We start from the raw sequence: 21078 nt of genomic DNA, 5'->3' as shown, positions 1-21078 counted from the left end.
GGTTTTTTTTGTTTGTTTGTTTTTTGAGACTGGGTTTCTCTGTGTAACAGGCCTGGCTGACTTGGAACTCACTTTGTAGACCAGGCTGGCCTCAAACTCACAGAGATCTGCCTGCCTCTGCCTCCCAAGTACTGGGATTAAAGGCTTGTCCCACCACCACCTGGCTGGGTTTTTTTGTTTGTTTGTTTGTTTGGTTGGTTTTTGTTTTTTTAGGCAGGGTCTATGTAGCTCTGATTGTCCTAGAACTCTCTATGTAGACCTGCCTCACAGGGATCTGCCTGCTTCTGCCCCTGAGTTTTGGGCTTAAAGGCATTCACTACTATGCCCAGTTTTGAATTTAAAAAAATAATAGGGCTGGGAAGATGGCTCTGTGGAGAAAGCAGTTACTGTGTAAGCATGAGAACCATAGTTCAGATTCCCGGGACCCATGTCAAGAGCTGGGCAGGCACAGTGGTCCATCTGTGATTCTATCTGAGAAGACATCCCACATTGTGATGCCCTCTCCAGAGCAAGCTGACTACTTAGACTAGCCAAAATTGGCAAGCTCTGGGTTAAGTCAGAGTCCCTGCCTTGGTAAATAAAGTAGAGAACAATCAGATACTCAATATCAATCTCTGGACTCCACACATGTATACATGTGCATGTTCACTTCCCATGTATACACCCACGCACATGTAAAAAGACATACACACATGTACACCACATACACATATGCAAAATATTTTTTAAAAACTATCAGACAAAGTGTCAGGAATATACCTTACTCATGGGTAGGAAGATCACAGGTTAGAGGTCACCCTGGGCTACACAGTGAAACTCTATCTCAAAAACAAACAAACAAACAAACAAACAAACAAAACCACAAACCAATAAAAAGCCCAAATAACAAAACCCCAACATTCAATCAATGTAATCTACCATATCCATCAAGCTAATGAAGAAAAATGTATCATATAGGTAACAAAATTCAGCATTCATTTATGGTAAAAAAAAAAAAACTTTTCAGCAAACTATGAATAGATGGGTATGTCCGGAACTTGATAAAGAACATCTCCCAAAACTTTGGTAGTAACACATTTACTTGTGAAAGATGTAATGTTTCTCCCTAAGATCTATCCCAACAAAGGTTGTCTACTCTTATCACTTTCATTCAACATAATTCAAATGCTGCCTTCAGTGAAATCAGGCTAGAAAAGGAATAAAAATCATATGATTGGAAAGGAGTTAAAACCATCTCCACTTCTAAACAACACAAGTTTCTTTCTTTCTTTTAAATTACATTTATTCATTTCCAGCCATCAGGCTTGGTAGCAAGTGCCTTTATTCACCGAGCCATCTTACAAGCCCAATAACATAATTTGTTACATAGAAATTTCCAAAGTACCTGCCAAAAGACTCATAAAACCAATAATTGGGTTCAGTATGTCACAAGATATTAAGATCAACACACAAACATCAATTGCATTTCTCTGCTATACTGACATCGAACAATTAAAGTGTGCCTGGAATTTAAAACACATTACCAGTTACAACCATGACAAAGGAAATGAAGTACTTAGGTACACACTTAACATACTGTACACAGGATCTATATGCTATAAAATTCCACAATGCCAATGAAGAAGTCAAAGAAGATTACAACTAAATGGAGAGATGGAAATTATCATGTTAAAGGATTAGAAGAGAATGTTGGGAAGCTGTCAGTTCTTCTCAAACTGATATATAGGTTTGATGCAATTCCTCTAACAATTACATCAAGGTTTTTATAAATACAAATAAATCCATTACAAAATTTACATGAAAAGACAAATTACCAGCCATGTGTGGTGGCACACACCTTTAATCCCAGTACTCGGGAGGCAGAGGCAGGCGGATCTCAGTGAGTTCAAGGCTGGCCTGGTCTACAGAGTGAGTTCCAGGACAGTCAGAGATACATAGTAAGACTTTGTCTTAAAACCCACAAACAAACAAACAAACAAACAAACAAAAAACAACAAAGACAAAATAACTTGGATTGCCAGAACAATTTGGAAGAATAAAGTGAGAGGGATTGCTCTATCCACTTGTTTTATACCTATCACAATTAATACTAGTAGTCACAGGAGAGACACACAGATTAATAGAATACAAAAGAGCCAAGAAATGGCCCCATACAGATGGTCCAATTGATTTTGACAGAGGTATAAAAGCAATTTAATGAAGCAAAGACAGTCATTAGAATCTCTATCTTAGGTCCAAGTTTATAACAAAAATTAATTCAAAGTGAAACACTGACTTAAAACATAAAACTATAACACTTTCTAGAGGAAACATGAGAGAAGGCAAATGGGACCAGGTTTTTTAGACCTGACACCAAAAGCACTATGTATACGTGCAAAACTCGATAAACTGGCTCTCTCTGAAAATAGTTTGTGAAATCTCATTTTAAACAAATGAAAAGATCAGCTGAAGAACGGGAAAACTATTTTCTGATCATATCCATACCTGACAGAGGACTTGTATTGAGAATATATAAATAACTCTCCAAATTTAATAGTAAGAAATAATCCAATTAGAAAATATCTAAAAGACATAAGCAGACACATCACCAAAGAGATGGCAACTAGAGACATGAAGGAAGTTCAGCATCATTGGCCACTAGGGAAAGTCAATTTAAAATGAGCTATCACCACAGAATGGCTAAAACAGAAATAGTGACTATTTCTAAGAAATACTAAGAGCAAAGAAACTGATCTTTTATGTGTGGCAGTTAGGAAAACAAGATGGTACAGCTAGTCTGAAAAAAATGTTTCTTATAACACTAAGCACACACTTAGCTTTTTAGCAGTTTCATAACTGTTTTCACAAAAACCTCTATAAGACTGTTTACAGCACTTTTATTCTTTTTTAAAAAATTTATTACACCTATTTGTGTGTGTGTCCTATGTGTGGAGGTCAGAGGACAGTTTTCAAGACTCAGGGTTTTCTTTCTTTTCAACTTTTCGATACCAGGGATCAAAATAAGGTCATCAGACTTAGTGGCTAGTGCTTTTACCTACTGAGCCATCTCCATGGCCCAGCAGTTTTATTCTTAACAGGCAAAGTTGGAAACAGTCCAAATGTCCTTCAATGGATGAACTGTTAAACTGTGGTATATCCACACTGTAGATTATCACTCAGCAATAAAAACAGTGATAGATGTTAAAGAAATCATTCTGAGTGAAAAAACCTGACATGTTTCAAAATGTATGATTCCATTTATATAATATGCTTGAAATGACAAAATTATAGGGATGGTGTGGTGAACATGTTAGGAGTTGCCAGGAATTATGTTAGGAAAAGGAGGCGACTGATGATGAAGGATTCCAGGGGGATCTTTGAGATAGTTGTGTTGGGCACAGAAATCTACACAGGTGATAAAATTGTGTAGAACTTACATATTCGCATTCAGAAATGGATGCTTGTTAAGTTGATGAAATCTGAATGAGCTTTATGGATTGGACTAGTGTCACTACCTTGCCTTTGATATAGTTATGTAAGATTACTATTGGGAGAAAACTGAGAGGTACTTACAGGGGTTCATGAGACCCCTCTAATATTTTTACATCTTCCTGTGGAGTTTTATTTTAAAATAAATCAAATATAACAGTAAATGTGAAGGACTATGAATATTTTACCACGCATAGATTTACATATAATGAAGTAGAAAGTATGAAAAATAGACAAAATACAAGAGTCCACATTAATGTTATCCTAGAAATATAAGTGAAAATGATTACATGAGTTTATTATAATTGTGAATGATGTATTTTCAATTCTAGAAAGGTAAATAAAAAGTTGCTTGCAAACTTCTGTATTTGTCAGAATTCAAAGGGCCGGAACCATTAGCAAATTATATTCACTTATTTTATATATTAATAATATACATCATTTCCCACTTATTCATTCAAAGCTACTATCTTCTATAATTGTGATATTGGTTAAACAAAATAAAAGCTGCAAGGCAGGCGATCAGGAACCAGGGGCATAGACCAAAGCAAGTATCTATGGGTGAAGTTTTTAAACTCTCCATCCAATCCTCTCTCTCAGGAAAAACTCAGCCCTTGTTTAAAGACTTTTTCAAATAATTCTGACGGGCCACCTACACTATCCAAGAAAATGACCCCTACTTTTAAGTCAATCAGCCTTTATATTACCAAAATACCTCCACAGCAACACCTGTATGAAGGTTTGAATAACTGGGAGCTGTAAGCTAACTGAATAGATATCAGAATACAGAAAAAGAAGCCCCACACCATAAAGCATGTTTGCTTACAACTGGATAAATGTGTTGTCAATTGTCTCCTTGCCTTTATTATTTTTCCATACTTCAAGGAGAAATGACAGAAATCAATGGTGGTCACCGAGTTGATATACAAATTGCACTTGTAGAACTTTAGAGTTGGAGCAGGGGCTTGAAAAGCTCGGTCTGGATTGTGATAGAGCAGGAGCCAGTGCACCTCGCCCTTTCTAGCTCCTAGCGAGGCTGGGACTCCTCAGGGCAGCAGCGCGCGCAGCAGGAGGGGAGGAGAACCCACCTGAAGCATTGCGCCGCGCGTGCGGGAGCCCGAAGTGGGCGGAGCCTCGAAGCCGGTGGCGTTGGCGACGGCGCCCAGCCCGCCAGAAGAGCGCGCGGCGAGCAGACGGCGGGGAGTCGGTCGGGTAGGGCGAGCGCAGCCGGCGGGGGGGGGGGGGGGGGGGTAGGGGTGGGGGGTGGGGGTGGGGGGGAGTGGCGGTGGTGAGGAAGGAAAGGGAAGAGGCGGAGCGTGGGAGCGCACAGTGTCAGGAATACAATAGTGCTCGGCGCCTCCTCGGCCGCCGCCGCCCAGCAGCTTGCCCAGGGCTGAGGCCTGACAGGCCAGGCGGCCAGGGCGGAGGGCGGGAGCAGAGCGCTAGGGGGCGGCCCCCGTGGCTCCTCGGGAGGCCCGGGGCGGGAGGGCGGGGCGAGGAGGAGATTAGGGGGCAGGTGCGAGGGAGGGAAGAGAAGAAAGCGGGCGGCTAGGGGGCGGTTACCACCCTAGCTGGACTCGCCCGGCACGTTGAGGGGGCCCCAGTGTGCGGCAGGAAAGGAGCGGAGCCTGAAGCAGCGCCGAAGGTAGGCGCTCTCGAGGGTAGCTGCAGTAGCAGCAGCGAGGTTGTGGGCGTAGTGCGGCTTTGGCGGCGGGAGTGGCGGCCTCGAGAAGTGGGACGAGGGCGGCGTGGAGCTAGGGGTCCCGGCCTCGCCGCGCTCAGGGGAGCTCCAGCTCCACGAAACGGTTGCCTCCGGTGTCCCCCGAGAGCTCTGGAGCCGGGAGTGTGTGTGGGCTGAGGTAAAGTGCCCAGTCGCCCCTCTGCTGGTGGCGCGCTCTGCCTGGTGGCCCGAGCTGGGGGCTGGTGGGGGGGGGGAGCGGACACGGACACGCGAGCTCGGCTGCAGCCTTCGGGAAACCTCAGGAGGCATTGAGCGCCATAACTGTGGCGGCCGTTCCCTTCACAGCCCCCCCCCTCCCGGCGCCCCTTCCCGTGCCTGTTCCGTGCTATCAGGGACTCGTGGGGGCCAGACCTCTGGGCTAGAGGGCATGCTCTTTCTACAGCCTGTGGCTGGCTGGTCCTAGCAGCGAGAGGGCGCACCCTGGCTGTTTGAGCCTTGCGGAGCGGGAAGACACCGAGTGTCTGGAGAGGGGAAGACCGGCAGTGTAGGGAGCAACCAGGCACCCCGAGAGGCGAAATGCCAACCTAGCGGGAGCGCGGGCGCTCTGCCGGCCAGTGAACTTTCCTTTCTCCAGTCATTGTTAGGTCGCTGCGAGTGTTCGCAGCCGCCAAGCGCCCTGCGGTCCTGGGGGTGGGAAAATGGCCAGGGCTTTGCCAATTACGGGGAGATTTTTCTGCCACCGGGCATGGCACAGTTGTTAACTTTTCTCCAGCTCTCTAGTTCGTTTTATTACCTCCTCTGAGGGGGCCACATTTATTTGTTTAATCCTCCAATCTTTTTCTCCTGCATTTTGGAGCAGAACCTTGGCTTTGGTGGAGTCTGGCTTTAAATTACACAGGGCAACCTGTGTTCATTATTTGTCAGGAAGAAAGTGGGGTGGGATGTCGAGTGTCCTTAATGGTGATATGTGAAGACATGCTTAAGAGTTTATCTCTGTGCAGCCCTAGGACATAGGTCGCTTGTAGGGATTTGGCAAGAAACTTGTTTGGCTGCTCCATTGGCGTTCTGAGTTGCAAGGAAATCCATGTTCTGAGATGTGTGCAAGGGTCGACCCCCACCCACCTTGTGAGATACACTCATCTCTGAAGCTGAGGACGAGACCCCCACCCTCTCCCCTCCTCAGTTTGATTGTATAAGAAATCAAAACCATGGTGACAGTGTCATAGAGGGAAAGGCGACCTCATTCCCTGCATTGAGTCAGATAAAGATAACTGCTACTCTCCCAACTCTGAAAAATAATGAAAAAAAAAAAAAGGTAAAAACTGGTTGCACAACATCGTTGCCTAGTTCATGATAACCAGAATCCACTTTTCCAGACTACTTCTTAAATACCTTGTCTGCAGCCACTTCTTGTCAGCCTGGGGGTTGGAGAATGGGGGTGGGGAGAAGAGCAGAGTCCACTTGAAACAAAGCATTGTGTTTTATTTAGTTTAGTATTTCTGGAACATCTGTAATGGTGGGAACATAGAGCCTGACCTTTGTACCCTTTGAATAGTGTAGTTCTTACACATTATATGATGACTCTGGATAAATAAAAATAGATTTTTTTTCTTTTTTGTTTAACCTTAAGAGTATCCTACTTCGATAATTATCATTTTCTTTTTTATTTAAGGTGAGTTCTGAGTTTAAATGCTTGAATTATTAGAGGATAAACTCTCACTTCAAGGATTACAGAAGTTGGAAGGTGCTATTCATATTAAGTTGGGGAGTGCCCAGTTCATATTAAGTTCTCAACATCAGGTACCATCATTGCCACCTTTCTTTCATTTGTGCTCTTTTGTATACTTCTGTCACTAGAGAAGAGCTCTTATTCCAATACTGTTGCCTTGAAAGATTTTTTTAGCCAGTTAGTTCGGAATAATACAGGTTACAGTGTTCTAATTCCAGAACCCACACTTTATTTCCAATTTTCTGAATCAGACCATGGCATTGTGGTGTGACTCTTGATCTCAGGCAGTTCAAAGTGACGGAGCCAGGAATGACTTGGAAACAACTTTCAGGGCACTTGTGAGCTACTTTCCGACTTGTAGAGGAGGGCCCCAGGACTATCACAGCTGATGATTCCCAGGCAGTTATCACCGAGACATATGAGTTAGTGAAAGCTAAAGTACAAGAATGTTCGAAAACTTACAGGTTTAGTATGGTCATCTACTTTAATAATGCTTGTCTTTTCCCCCTCTTGTGTTCTACCAACCATAACAAATGTTTGTCCTCTAAGCTATACAAAGCTGTCTCTTGTTTATTTACTTTGAGGTCTAGCTGAAACTAATCACATATTTTGGGGGTGGTGAGGAAATCAGGAGACATCAGGTGTTTGTGGAGACGGGACATTAGAGAGCTCTTAGAGGCTTTGATCAGGGATGCAAAGAGGGAGGCTAAAATGAAGTTGAATATTATAATGGAACATAATGTACCTACCTCTTCATGGAGCTTACAAAAAATAGGAACTGAAGAAGATAGAATTGATATGCTGACTTATATTAAGATAATCTCTCATCAGGGGATAATTTACTGTGATCTTTGCTTGCCTCACTTTTCTAGATGAGAGGTGGGTGTTGGGTGATACTCATCTGGCACTATCCTAGTCATAATTTTTGGTGTTGAAAATTGAACCTAGGGCTGGAGAGATGGCTCAGAGATGGCTCTGACTGCTCTTCCAGAGGTCCTGAGTTCAATTCCCAGCAACCACAAGGTGGCTCACAACCATCTATAATGAGATCTGGTGCCCTCTTCTGACCTGCAGTCATACATGCTGTATACTAAATAAATAAATCTTTAAAAAAAAAAAAAAAGAAAAGAAAATTGAACCTAGAGCCTTGCACATGCTAAGCAAGCATTCTACCACTGAGCTACCTACCACTTACTCTGATACCCTTATAAAGTGGGGACATTTGGCTCATCCATAAATTTGTATTCTAGTTACTGTGGCTGAGAAAGATAAAGCATTCTCAACTTTATAAAGGTTTCCAGGGTGGGGAGAATCTAGGATGGATGATTAGATGTGATGATTGAGTAAGAGGGTGCTAGCAGATGATCATTATAGACCAAGTAACTACTGCTTTAAGTTTTCTGTTTTTGTAACTCCCCCATGGTTATTTTTGTGTACTCTCTTTAGGTCTTTCCGTAGACAACCGAAGCAAGGCTCCTACAATCAAAAGTGCCTCAGTGCTAAGTCTTCGGGAAAAACTTACCTGATCCAATCTGCCAGACTTGGAAAAGGAAAGGTAAAAACTCAAAGTGCTGTTTTTCTGAACATGAGGGCATGTCCTTGGAGGTACTAGGGGAGGGGGGAGTCTGATATGCCCTGAAGAAAAAGGATCTGCCAAGGGCTTGAAGTTATACTGGGACTTTGGCCAATAGGAGGCATCTATGATATCATGAGTACCCTTCAAGCTACAAATTTGTCTGCTCCAACTCAGAAGCCATGACTATGCCCCACTACCAGTAAAGGTCAATTTCTTCTGATACCTGCTGATAGGAAAAAAAAAATACTAAGCCGGTGTGGGTTTTTTGTTGTTATATTGAGACAGGGTTTACTGTGTAGCCCAGACTGGCCTTTTAACTCATGATCCTCCTGCCTCAGCCTCCTGAGCTCTGGGATTACAAGGTATGGGCTACTATGTTTGGCTAGAATGTTGTTTTGGACTAGCTAACAAGAGAATGTGATGTCAGCTTGGCCTATACACCAAACCCTCGGTGTTGAAATCTCCTGGGAAACTTGCTGGTATTATTCTTTTTTAGCTTTTGAAAACTTAATTTTGATAAAATATATAATTTTTTGAAATGTTGCAAGATTGGTACAAAAACTCACTATATTTCCTTTATCCAAGGTCACTAGTTATCAGCAGTTTGCTTTCATTTGCTCTTTCTGTTTCTTTTTACAAATCATTTGTGCATAACCATTGGGAGAGTGGTACTTGTCAAGGCCATCCTGTCGTGAAGAGTGTCTCAGATGCAACCACTGATATAGCAGAACATTGGTGGTGGGGCAGGGCCCAGAGGTAAAGTCTCCCTGTAGTTACCAGGCATATGTTTGTAAATCAAGTGGAATCTCTGATGCTAGATAGAGAAATCATGACCAATCGTAAAAGTATTTAAGACACCCTCTCCCTTTCACTGTTCTTGTTGTGTATTTTCCTATGTCAAATTTTAATACTATGAAAATCCTCAACTTTATGGCCATTAGTATAGTTTCCATTTAATTCATTCAGCAAACATACTGAGTGCTTTCTATTTGCTAGGGGTATAAAAAGAGAAAGATACTCATCCCCTTAAGAGCTTAATGTCCAGTGGAAAGAATTTGAGGAATCTTTTCAACAGTTAGGAGGAGGAATGTTCTGCTGATGGGAACAGAGGCCTGGTTAAGGATCTGAAGAGTAGATATCTGGGAGTCACTTAACTGGATATAACTGTATATATCCATCTTTAAGGCCTTTTGCTCTTAGGTGACAAAGTTCATGAGTTAGGGAATCCTTTGATGTTATACATCCACCACAGGGAGTGGACTCAGTCATACTTGGACTCATATTCTGGCTCTTCCTCTTGATCTTGGCTAGTTTACTTCTCTGTGCCTTGGTTTCTTCATGTGACAAATCATATCTCTAAAGATGGTAGTGAGAATTTAGTTGAAGTAATATTTGCTCTGTAAACATTTATTTCATATCCCCTTACCAAAAAAAAAATGCTGTATGTTGGGAGTAACATATAAAGTGTTAAGTATTGAGGTAGGAGCCAAGGGGCTATTTGTTTTTTTTTTCAACAGATAAATTTCTGATTGATAGTTCTAGGAAAGACAATGGCGATTACCTTATGGAATAATAAAAATAATAGCAACTGATTTGGTAACAGTTTCCTTTATGTTTAGCACTGGATAGCTCTCTGAGCAGAGGATATCTCTCAGAGGTATGAATCTTAAAATGGTGATGCAGAGCCATTGCACAAGGTCACACGGCAAGGAAGAGATAGAATTAATTCTTCTGTGACTGAAACCAGTGGAGTATGTTTGGAGCCTCGAGAATGAATAATAATAAATAAGGTAAAAGGTAGAGAGAAGAGATTGCCAGGCAGAGGAAAAAGCAGTTGTTGTGACAGTACTGAGGTGGGAGAATGGAATAAAGGATTCATAGAGGTTTGGCTGGATCTGGGAAAAAAGGTAGGCAGAAGATTGACAGGCTTTGTGGAACCTCATTAAGGAGCTTGTGCTTTATTTCAAAGACAGGCAGAGTCTACTTGAAAGTATTTTATTAAACTTCCTAAACCACGCACATGGGTGTGTGTACGTGTGTGTACTTCAGAAAAGTATCCAGTGGCACCTAAAAAAGTGTTAAGTCACTTCTTCAACGTTCTACCTTTATTCCAATAGAGATGCTGTTTCTGTATAAAACCTACACCAAAATGTTGGTAGATGACTTTTACTGTCTTTTGTAAATATTGGTAAGAAGAGTTGCCATGATGCTAAAAGAAGGAACTGCTTAAGAATACTGGTTTAATTAGGTATATATCTCTTGCATTTTAGGCTTCATTAAGGGAAATCAGTTAGCTTTCATTAAGCCCCGTGAAATAGATAAACAATTAGAATTGAGATGAAAAGTAATTTCTGGAATTCTGGATTTAGCATTACAAATAAAACTATGGAGTATAAGGCTTTGGTTTAAATATATCATAATTAAGATACTTCTGTGACTAAATGGAAATTTGTAAATTTTTAATTTTGTGTGTATGCCATCTGTGATGGCACATTTATGAGACTCTGGAAAGACTGAAACATTTTTTCTGTAATATTTTTTCATATTTTCATTCAAGTAGTGGAAGTTTTTATATTTGAAAACGTTTTTATGTACAGCATAAACCTCACAAGACAAAAGCTGTGCTCTTGTCCCCTTGCCATACATATTTGGGTCACAAACATACTCTTAAGTAGCCTGTGCTAGTTAGCTTTTAGGGGTAAGAGAAAGTGCTTAGTTAGTGGCTTGATGATTTAGAGTGGCTTTGCATAGATAGCTGTTGTTTGATAGACTAGTTGTTTAGGTAGGAGGCCCTAAGCTTGGATGGCTCATCACTATGTGGTCTCTTCTAGGTGGCTAGTCTGGACTTATTAACATAGTAATCTCAGAGTCTCCAAAGAGAGAAGCAAGTAAAAGCAAGCACCAGCCAGTACATAAGTACTTTTTTTCAATTGTCTGCTCCTGTCAAATTTGCTATTGTTCCATTGCTAAATCACAAGAATGCTTTCATGATCAAGTCCAGAGACATTGTGGGAGACCATTCAAAGAGTGGATATAAGGAGCTGTGAACAAATTGGGAACCCTTCCAGCAATAATGTATAAATGGTAGTGAATGGAAAGCCAGAGGAAGGCAGTGTGGTTTTGGAAGTAGATATTCTCACAAATGGTTCAACTATTCTTTGATCTTATACAGCTATTATCAAAGGAGCTCCTGTGTTTCCTCAAAACCCATTCATGTTTTAACACAAAATCCTTGTATACATATATATATGTTTTGTAGTTAAGCAAAAAGACTTGGGAATCTACCGCCATTCAATGAGAGGAGCATTGGCAATTTTACCTGTAGCTCCTCCCCTTTTTCAAATATAATTTTTACCTAAGAGAAGAAACACTTATTTGGGCATTGTAATAAGAACAAAGGATTCTTTGTAACTATGTTTTATTTATTCAAATTTTTAAAAATATTCCTGTGGTTGCAGTGAGGAATCCAGTATCATACTGTGAAGTGAGTGGCCAAGATCCACCAGTTTGGTGCATCAGATCTTTGTTCTGGAAGATCTCAAAGGTAACAGTCTTTGCATAACATAGATTTTTTTCAACAGCTTGAAGGCTGAAATTTATTATAATAAAAATGTAATGATTCTTGGAAACGTGGGAAACTGAGTAAAATGTTCATTTTGTGCATCAGAGGGGTGTGTGAAAATTGAGTGATGATATAATCTTAGATTTTCTTATTTCCTCCTAGGATAAAAATTTATAATTTCTGCCGGGCGGTGGTGGCGCACGCCTTTAATCCCAGCACTCGGGAGGCAGAGCCAGGCGGATCTCTGTGAGTTCGAGGCCAGCCTGGACTACCAAGTGAGTTCCAGGAAAGGCACAAAGCTACACAGAGAAACCCTGTCTCGAAAAACCAAAAAAAAAAAAAAATTATAATTTCTGATATTTAAGTCAGTAACTTGAAAAGAGCCATCCATATTTATAAACATAGCATTTGACTTAGCACTTTATCCAAGAATTTATTCAACAAATACTTACAAGTTAATTGGAATATTGCCTATAGTAGAAGATTGATGATATATTGAGTATCAGTCAGGGCTTAGTTATACAAGAGTATTACACTATGTATTGTATAATCTATAATGTATACAGTGAGAAAAATCAGGAACCAGTAGAGCAAGTGTTACCATTTATGTAAAACAGATAGTGAGTTGAGGGCAAGAATATATATATTTTTGCTTATATAGACACAAAATATTTCTGGAGGGCTGTTCAAGCACTGACAGTTTGGTGGCATGCATGATGTGGACTAGTGGTTGAGAGCAAGACTTCATTGCATAGGTTCTAATGTATACATTTTTAATTTTAAGATGTGTTTATTTTCCTATTTCAAAAATTATATGTGTTTTTAAAAAGAGAACTGATACATAGTGATGGAAATTATGGACTCCTCCTCAACTTGACTTGATCAGATCTATTCTTATACATACATACATATATATATATATATATATATATATATACATACATACATATATACACACACACACACACCTATATGTTAGATAGATAGAGAGATGGATATTCAGGTAAGTTTTTTCCCCTTAGAAATGCTTCTTGATATACTTCTGACTTTTTCTTGAAGTACTGGGGATTGAGCCTATCCAGGACTTTTCTTGTACAACATGCATACTATATCACTGAACTATACCTCCAGCTTTGAATTACATGTGTGTAGACTCGAGGACAACTGATGTGGTAAATATTAGCTTATAGGTCTTTGTTTGAGCATAAGTTTTCAGTTCCTTTTGGATAAGTGCATGGAAATGAAATTGCTGATCTTTCTCGGACAGAAGTGGACCAACTGTCCTCCAAAGTGGTTCTGCCAGTTTGTATTCCAGTAAGCCATGAAAGTGAAGTATGTGTTGAAGTTCATTTTCCCACATATGGGATGTTTTATTGTACCATTTGTTGAAAAGTCTATCTTTTATTTATTAAATTGCCTTTGCATCTGTGTATCTGTTTCTGAGCTTCTCTGTTCCATGAATCTGTGTGTCTTAACCATTTTTTCCATTAATTATACTCTTTGCAGTGCTGAAGTGAGGATAGATCTCATGGCTAAAGCATGCTAGGCAAATGCTCTACCACTGAGCCTCATCCTCAGCCATGATATACTGGTTACCACACTTTCCTGAGTACTATAGTTTTATAGTGAGTCTTGAAATAAGTAATATTAGTACTCTGACATTCTTCTTCTTCAGAATTGTAGTGAAAAGGGAACACTTAACTTGTTCTCATCTCTCATCAAGAATAATACTAGCTGTAGAATTTTGGGTTTGTTTTATAGTATATGTCCTTTTGTGTAGAAAGCAATTTACCTAGCAGGTTTGAGGCTGTTGTCTTAGAAGGCTTGCTTGCAAAATTGGCCTTTGACTGATAGATGGAAAATTGACTTCTTAAACATTTAAAAAAATAAAATGTCATACCCTACCTTCATTTATTTCCTCTCCAGTGCTTCTTATTTCTTTTGTTAATCCTAGTTTCCCAACTCCCTTAGATATTTTTCTTTAGGTAGTCAGCATTCCAGCATGGAGGGGGTGGGGCCCATAAGCTTCCACTTCTAGTTGAGGAGCTATTGAGAATGATAGCTGCTAGGAGGAGAATCAGTTTTCTTTAGGAGTATAGTTCCTAATAGATTATCCATGCGTTAGTGGATGGCCCTACACCAATGCATATATGGACAGCACAAATTGGACTTTAAGTTGAGTTAGTTTTTAAAAAGCATATGAAGTTGGGAGAGAGGTGAAGGTAGATCTTGCAGGAGTTAGAGGGAAGAGTAGGTGGTGAATATGATCAAAATACATTGTATGCATGTCTGAAATTCTCTAAGAATTAATAAAAATTGTTACATTAAAATAAAACATAATTTTAATGAAGAAAAGAATTTCCTTTAACATTTTTAGGATAGGTTAGATGGCAGTAAATTCTGTTTTTGTCTAAGAAAGTTTTCATAGTCCAATCACTTTTGAAGGACATTTTGTGTGATATAGAATAATGGTTGGAAGAGATTTTTCCTCTCCTTCAATATGCAATTCCACTATTGCATATCATCTAGTTAAGTCTGGTATAATTATTATCCTTGTGCATATCTAATGTCTGTCTCTCTTTACCTCTGGCTTCCTTAAAGGTTTTCTTTTTGCCTTTGATTTTAAGCAATTTAAATATGATATGCCTAGATATGGCTTTATGTTTTTTCATATTTCTCGTTTAATATTCTCCACAGTCCTTTTATCTGTAGTTTATGTCTATAATTTCTCAGCCATTATTTTTTCAAATAATTTTACCTATTTTGCTTTTTTTTGTTTGTCTAGGATTCCAATCCCAGGTTTGTTACACTGAATGGCTCACAGTTCTTGAATGTTGTGTGCTGTTTTTCTTTTTTTAATAGTTATTTTTGCCTGCATATATGTCTGCACCACATGTGTGCAGTGCCTGTGAAGGCCAGAAGAAGGTGTCAGGTCCCCTGGAACTGGAATTACAGATGGTTGTGAGCCAGCATGTGGGTTCTCAGAATCCAACCCAGGTCCTCTGCAAGAGCAGCAAATGCTTTGAACCACTGAGCCATAACTCTAACCCCTACATGCTAGTTCATTTTTTTCCCTCTTTTGTCCACTTCTGTTTTAATTTTTAGTGGCCTTTGAACCACTGAGCCATCACTCCAGCCAGCCCCTGTGTGCTGGTTCCTTTTTTCTCCTTTTTCCCCTTTTGTTTTAATTTTTAGTGGCCCGATCAATAAACATGACCTTCAAACTCATTGATACTTTTTTTGGCTGCATCAAGTCTACTGTTGAGCCCACTGGGTTGCTGTTTTTGTTTTTGTTTTTTTTTTAACTTTTTTCTTTTTAGTATTTCTATTTGCTTTTTTCACCTAGGTTCTATTTCTTTGCTGAAATTATCCGTCTGGACTTGCATATTATCTACTTTATCCATTAGAGGTTTTTTTTTCTTAACATGAATAATAATTTGATTTTTTTTTAAAGATTTATTTATTTATTATGTATACAGTGTTCTGTCTGCAAGTATGCTTGCAGGCCAGAAGAGGGCACCAGATCTCATTACAGATGGTTGTGAGCCACCATGTGGTTGCTGGGAATTGAACTCAGGACCTTTGGAAGAACAAGCAGTGCTGTTAACCTCTGAGCCATCTCTCCAGCCCATAATTTGATTTTTGATAGTCTCAACATCTGTACTACTGTGTTTGGACCCAGTAACTGCTTTGTAACTTGGGGTATTTTCTTACCTTTTGATACACTTCATGAACATCCTGAAAGCTGCACATGGGCAAGAGATTCTGATAAATTTTTAGTCGTTAGAAAGCTCTGGTTTCTTTTCCTAGGCCTTTAGTGAGGAGTTGGCCTGGTCAATGTTTTTGTTGGCCTGAGCATGTGAAGGTGGGAGGCAGGGTAAGGGCACCAGAGATTTCCTATTCTTCTAGTGATACCATTTTTTGGTGTTTATTTTATATGGATGAGTGCTTTGCCTGCAAGTATGTATGTGTACTATTTTGTGTGCCAGGTGCTCATAGAGGTTGAATTCCCTCAAACTGGAGTTGCACATGGTTGTGTGCCACCATTGTGGATCCTGGAAAACTGAACTTGGGTCCTTTGTAAGAGCAGCAAGTGCTCTTTACTGCTGAGTCATCTTTCTAGCTCCCATGATAACTTCATTTTTACTATTCTTGGTTTTGGGTTGTCCGTTGTGATGCTTTTTAAATGTAGGTTTTTTTTTTTTTTTATATAGCTTTTCCAATTGTATTGCACTGTTACCAGGTAGGTAGTATGTCAGGTGTGGTTGGTTGAGGAGGAGGTGTTCTGATTATCTGATTGGTCAGGTACTAGAACCTGGGTCTTGAGTGTGTCCTAGCAAGGTTTCCTGTTCATTCTTCTTGTGTAGGGCTTCTTTCTCTTCCCTCCTACCCCTTACCACACCCCATTTGGTATACTAATGTCCTCCTCCCTGAGGATTTATCCCTTTATTCTGTACTAAAGATGAGAGAAGGTGACCTTGGTGAGTTTCACAGTGGACTGTTGTAGTCAGCCAGCCAGCCAAGTAGCACTATGGGAGCTTTCTCTTAGATTTTTCTTGGTCTTCACCATGAGAGCCTGGTGGGATTCTTGTAGGAAAAGCTTTTTTAAAGGGTAGAAACTAATCTATGGAACACAGAAACTTCACACTATGGCTAATCATAGAATTTCTGGTTCAAAATTTCTACAGGCTTATGTGCCCAAACCAGTGTCTCTCTGCAGGTCCCTGGTCGTTTTGCATATGAGGGTAGTAGTTTGTCCTGCAACTTCACTTCCCTGCCAGATCGCCCTTCAGTTTGGCAAGCTTTTTTGTCTTAAAAGTAGGATGATGGCCTCTGAAAGCTTTACATATCTGAGCTGAAATGTGATCCCTGAAGTAAGTTGCCTTATACAAGACATCACATATCTAGAAAGCCAATATATATCTCTTTCTTTATATCTCTTTTACCTAATCCATTGAATTTTATGACTAGGGAGCATGGAGTAATTCATTGTTGCTTGGATTCTGCCTATTTTAGGCTTTAAAAACCTCTGTACCACTAGCAGTATGCTATCTGTCTGTTTTCTATGCATGCCTTGTAATTATTGAGCATATCTTTAACAACTTAGTAATTGTTTAATTAGAAATTAGAGCAAGATTTAGTCTATCTAGATTAGATTTTGTTAATGACCATGTGTTTGTCACTTTACTCCACGTTGCCAGAGCAAGTCAGTTAAGCAAATATTGGTTGGTTGCACATTGTGTTATGAATAAGACATTAGATTTTGAGTCTAATACAGGCCTGTCCTGGTAAGTAGAGTAATGGGTCTCCAAAGACAATAAAAATTCTGTGATAGGAAGGATATTGTAATTTCTAAAATGTATACATTCTAATCTATTTTAATATTGAATCCTATTGTTAGTGGTAGGTAGAGTTCTAGTAAATGCATATAGAAAATAGGAAGTACAACAATTAGTACTAACCAAAAAGATGACATAATATCTTTAAAAATTATAAAGCTAAATGGAAATTCTGGGGGTTGTATGAATTTCTATGGATTTTAACATGTATACTTTCATATAACCACCACCTCGATCTAAGTACAGAAGGCTTCCTTTACCCCAGAAAATTATTTTGTGCTAGCTTCTTAATCACAGGACCTTTCTACTTTAATATCTGGATGCCATTAATTTGTATTCCATCATTATAATTTTGTCGTTTTAACATAAAATGAATGTCATCTTGTGAATCTTGTGTTTTCACTCAGCATAATGCTTTTGAGAACTCACATCATTCAAGTTGTTATGTTAATATTTTGTTTCCTTTATATTTGCTGCATAGAGTAGTCCATGGTACAGGTATATCACAATTTTTTAGTCGTTCCACATGGAAGGTTAGGTGAATTACTTTTGAGTTTTGGTGATTATGAGTAGAGCTGCTGTAAAAATTCACAAGCAAGTATTTGTGTGCATGTAAGTTTGTATTTTATTTATGGGAATGAGATTGTTAGAATTATACTATAATTCACAATAACTAGTTCACTAGAATTTGAATGATGAAATAGAATGGCAGAAACCCATGTTTGGATCCTGCTTTTTTCACTGTTAGCTGTACAACCTTGAATGAATTTAATTTCTCTGTGTCTCTTAGTTGTAAAACGAATAATATCTAGGATTATTGTGTGAAATAAATAGCATATTAAGGATAAAAGACTGAACAATATTAGTACACTGAGTACATTATTATGCTTAATAGAATTGTTTCTTGTCAGAAACATTTGATTAGTTGAAGCAAGCATAACTAATGTGTGGTATTCTTTGTAGTTATATCTTCAAAATGTGTAAAAAAAATTTAAAAACTTCCATAGTAAATATGGATGTATGAGAGGTCTGTGTAACAGCCAGAGGTTGAATCAAATGGCAAGTTTTGGTGGTTTGATTTATATTCTCAACATGGAAGAATCATGTTCACCAAAATTGAGTATATTGCCATATTTTATACAAGAAGCTATGAAAATAGCTCAGAATTAACTAACACTCATTAAATCATGCTGTCTATACAGGAAATCTTAGGTAAAGCATTCATCGAGTGTATAAACTTGAGTACCTCCCCAGAAAATAAGCCATTTAGAAATTATTAAACTTTATAACTTTTTCTTAATATAAACCCAAAGCCTTAAGTGTGCTAAACATGTTTTCTACCGCTGAGCTATATCCACAAATTCTTTAATTTTTCAAAATACTGTTGGCACTGACAAAGCCTGTCTTCTCGGAGTCCTCACAGCATGATTGAAACATCTACAATTTCTCAAGTGTTACATTAAAAAACATATTTACAGGAAATCTCTTCAATTTTGAGGGACATATTGAAAAAAATTTAAAAATTTTGCATGCCCACTCAAATATCTCCCTATAATATTGTATCATTAGAATATGCAACAGAAATCACTACCCCCCTCTCCCCATGGCTTCTGTGTAGTATGGTCTGGCTCAGTCTGAATAGCACCAAGGACAAAGCAGATGTATCTCTCCTGGAGAATTTTCTCCACCTGTTAATTCACCAAGCAATGGCTATAATTCAGTATATGGAACAAGGAACATAAATATTTGTTTTTTCTTGTCTGTTCAGTTTTGTAATAACTTCAACTACAAATACTTCTTTCCTGCTTCAGATTTCAGAACTAGGTGACATAAGTCTCAAATAGTCCTTCATAGATGTCACCTCTGAACTATTTTTTTGCTGTCTCTTCTCTGCATTACCAGTAATCCAACTCTCATTTTCATATTCACATACCCTGAACCTTTCCTCACAGCTGAAATACCCTTCTTTTGTTGCCCTGCCAATCTTATCTTCCAAATACTATGTCAGTAAAAGACCTCCCATTACACACTGCCTGAGATTCATTCCACTCTCCTGGGTACCATCCTTTAATCGATGTTCAGACTTCCATTAAATTTTATTTTTTCTATTCACTATGGCATGTAAATGTCATACTTCCTTATCTTTAACTAATTTATATATGTATTACTTGCAGGCATACAACTAAATTGCTATTTGAAGATTTTGAGACACTAAAGTTTTCTACATATTATTTCTCAAAAATATGGAGGAAAATTGCTGCTTCCTATTTCATTAATAACCAAACTGAATGTATGCATGTGCATCATGTGCATGCAGTACCCACAGAGGCCAGAAGAGGGTATTGAATCCCCTGGAACCGAAGTTATAGGTGGTTGTGAAGTGCTCCTGTGGATGCTGGGAACTGAATCCAGGTCCTCTGCAAGAGCCATCTCTCCAGCACTTGTCTTTTGTGTGTGGGCATGGTTGAGACAGGGTCTCACTATGTAACTCTGGCTTTCCTGGAGCTCATTATGTAGACCAACCTCACCTGCTTCTGTCTCCTAAGTGTTAGGATTAGTGCTGGAATTCTTGTCCATTGTGTAATTGGTTATTTGGGTATCTTTTAAATATAGATAGATTTAGTAAACATCTATCCTACTTGTGTCACATGAAACTTATCTCTTATGTGGATATGATAGCACATGCCTATAATACCAGCATTCAGGAGACTGAATGTGAGTTTGAAGCCAGCTTAGTCTCTTTATAGCGAGACTGTCTCACTCATAAGAGGACAAGGGAGAGAAGAAGGACTCAGTGATACTCACTACCTGTGTGTTGCATAGTAAGACTCTCTTAGAGGAGGAGTTAACCTCTTATAATGAGAGGTAGATGCTTGCATGTTTGTGTATATATCCATGTCATGAGTCTAAATTCAGCTAGCACTGGGATAACTAACTTAAATCTTCAATATTTTTATACTACTAAATAAATGAACCTGTAAAAACTGTTCTTCTGTTCTTTAGCCCCTTTAGGTAAGCATCTGCTTTTTAGGGGAACTCTCTAAGCCCCTTTCTTGACATGATTTCAATGCCATCCTCCCAGGTCCAACTTCTCTACCTATTTTATCTAAGTTTGTATTTATTAGCATCTAAGCACAAGTTATTCTTCTGTAGTGCCTTTGTCTAGAATGCTTCCTATTCCTGTGGGTTTGTTCCATCCTGGATGTACCTCCAGATCTCATCTTTTTCACCTCAGTGGTTCTTCCCACCTCTGAAGCTGGGACTAAATGTGTTTAATACTCATGACTAACATGAGACAGTATGATAGAATACTTAATGGATGCACTGCCTTTTCATCTGTGTAGCATACCCTTTTGCAGTGTGACTTTGCAATAGCTCCTGTCAAAACATGGAATCTGTTTACCTACTCCTTCATTGTGGCATATCTTTGACTTGCTTTGTCTGATACACTATAGTATAAGCTAATTGTAGGGAACTTAACCTAGGTTTGAAGAAGTCTTGTAACTTCTTTCTTGTTCCCTGGAAATCTTGATGCAATAATGTGAAGCTCCAGTTAGCTTGCTGGAGGAAGAAAGAAGATAAGGAGAAATACCCAGTTAATAGGCAGCAAGGTAAGAAGGAGGCCATCTTAGACCATTCAGTCCCAACCAGTTTGCTACTGAAATTGCATGAGAGGCCCTAGAAAAGATTAGCAAAACCATCTAGCTGATTGTAGCCCAAATT

General features: G+C 39.2%; 1 protein-coding gene and 1 long non-coding RNA gene across 8 annotated transcripts in view; one reads left to right on the top strand and one right to left on the bottom strand.

Annotated features, from left to right (window-relative positions):
* Positions 1-4669, bottom strand: part of LOC128107783 (uncharacterized) — a 33742-nt gene extending 29073 nt beyond the window's left edge. Inside the window, exon 1 of the long non-coding RNA XR_008217216.1 lies at positions 4557-4669. This is a non-coding gene — a long non-coding RNA (uncharacterized LOC128107783). The remainder of the gene's footprint in view (positions 1-4556) is intronic.
* Jade3 (jade family PHD finger 3) overlaps positions 4620-21078 on the top strand; it is a 157956-nt gene continuing 141497 nt past the window's right edge. For 3 of the 7 annotated variants that reach the window (XM_052733325.1, XM_052733657.1, XM_052733244.1), the window contains exons 1-3: positions 5010-5113; positions 8325-8433; positions 11913-11998. The gene's annotated coding sequence lies outside the window, so the exon portion shown is untranslated. Of the gene's footprint in view, positions 4681-5009; positions 5114-8324; positions 8434-11912; positions 11999-21078 lie in introns of those variants that run through there. The other 4 variants (XM_052733590.1, XM_052733496.1, XM_052733412.1 and 1 more) reach the window with 3 other exon arrangements.

The sequence above is a fragment of the Peromyscus californicus genome, unplaced genomic scaffold (genome assembly GCF_007827085.1).
Source record: "Peromyscus californicus insignis strain IS unplaced genomic scaffold, ASM782708v3 Scaffold_10__1_contigs__length_136768540, whole genome shotgun sequence".
Taxonomy (NCBI): Eukaryota; Metazoa; Chordata; class Mammalia; order Rodentia; family Cricetidae; genus Peromyscus; species Peromyscus californicus.
Note: the sequence above shows the minus strand (reverse complement) of the source record. Positions and strands in the feature narration are given on the sequence as shown.